The sequence below is a fragment of the Otolemur garnettii genome, unplaced genomic scaffold (genome assembly GCF_000181295.1).
Source record: "Otolemur garnettii isolate 467f Iridium unplaced genomic scaffold, OtoGar3 scaffold00032, whole genome shotgun sequence".
NCBI lineage: Eukaryota > Metazoa > Chordata > Mammalia > Primates > Galagidae > Otolemur > Otolemur garnettii.
The window spans coordinates 9,294,558-9,295,445 of NW_003852427.1; positions in this window are offsets into that span (position 1 = coordinate 9,294,558).

Consider the following 888-nt stretch of genomic DNA (forward strand, 5'->3'; position numbering starts at 1 on the left):
GGACAGTGAGCTTACTGCATATCAGAGGCTGGACAGTAGAGGGTGCTCATCTTCACTGAATGGAGCCCAGGCCAAAATTGAGGTTCTGCACATGTTTATTTCAGACTCAAGTCCCACTGTTGGTTTTGTAGTAAGACCTTTTTAAAATCTTTTTGAAAATATAAATTTATTTGCTCTTAATTTCAAATACGGTTTAAGCTAAATTTAAATTGTTCTGCAGGACACAGGCCTTTCACCTCAGCATGAACCAAAGAAGCCCTAAACTTGATTCTAATAGGTAGAGACCCAGTTACTCTCTTTATAGGGCCACATGCTTAAGCCTGAAAGGGAATTATTTTTATCTTTTATTGGTGAGGTAGTTTGCTGCCATGTTTATTATGCTTTATTAGATTTTAACAAGCACAATGAACATTTTTGATTTTTTTCTCCTTCAAGAGCTTTACCATACAAACAGCTCTGGTTTCTCAGCTTTTCCAAGAGATAGCCTTTAAGGTATTTGGCCCTTAGGGTAAGCCTAGAGCTTTTCTCTCAGGTCACCATGGCTTTTGGAATTCTGTACCTATTCTCACTGTCACCCTACTCTTCATTCCCCAGCTCAGGTAATGGGAAAGCAGGGACGTTAGAATGATAGCTGGGGGCAGGCACTGAGTTAGGGAATCCACAGCCCCAAACCCCAAAAAGAAGCTAGTAGCTCCTAAGTATATACAGCAGAGCCTCAACATGAGCACTTTGGAAGGGCTGTTCTCATATACCATCCCCAAGCTTTGAGGTGGCACATGGTAGGAAGGTGTCATTTGTATTAGAAGATAGTCATCATTTGGCTTGAGGAAGGTTAGGGAAGTGTTTATGTTGATAAAAATTGCCTATGTACGTAATTTCAAATTTGCT